This window comes from Gadus morhua, chromosome 21, assembly GCF_902167405.1.
Source record: "Gadus morhua chromosome 21, gadMor3.0, whole genome shotgun sequence".
NCBI classification, from domain to species: domain Eukaryota; kingdom Metazoa; phylum Chordata; class Actinopteri; order Gadiformes; family Gadidae; genus Gadus; species Gadus morhua.
Window position 1 is genome coordinate 13,824,599 of NC_044068.1, and position 883 is coordinate 13,825,481.

The following is an 883-nucleotide window of genomic DNA, read 5'->3' on the forward strand; positions in this document are numbered from 1 at the left end:
TAATGATGGGGGGGCGGGGGGGCTGCCTTCATTGCTCAACAAATAATCTCTGGTCCTACTACATTGGGCCGACCGTCACTGATTCACAAAAATGGGTGCGCACTGCGCAGTATCTATTGCAGGAACTCCATTCGTGTTTGTAAAATAAGGTCAAGTAGATGCATGGAAATGGCAAAATAGTAAGAAGAAAATAGATAATATACTTGTATTTGTATATATATATATATATACATATATATATATATATATATATATATATATATATATATATATATATATATATATATATATATATATATATATATATATATATATACACACATATGTACATATATATATATATTTATATATATATATATATATATATATATATATATATATATATATATATATATATATATATATATATATATATACCTTTCTTTTCAGCATATGGATGTAGGCCAACTAAATGATATGGACTGACTCCCATAGGCCTACATAGCAAAGAGCGATGTACCTGAAGCAGGTTGAAGGATGGATGTAGCCTATCTATATTAAGCCATCTTTCCTCCTAATTCCTAAATATTTTATATTTTATTTCAATGAAAATAAAAATATTTTATTTTCATTGAAACTTTGTTATATAAGGGTGTTAAAAGTAAAGGTGTCAGAGTAAAGTGAATCTGTGTCGTGTTTGTTCTAAGTAAACAATCATTATTGTGTTAATCGTTTTTAATAAAGGCCTAAGCAATAGCATTACTAGCCCTACAACTGGCTATTACTAGGCCTACTATTGCTCCTACTAATACTGAGAACATGATGATTCATCTGAATAATAATAGCTATGATAATTGCAATATCTATTAATATTGTTGTTGGAAAAACTTTGTTTGGCTTCTGT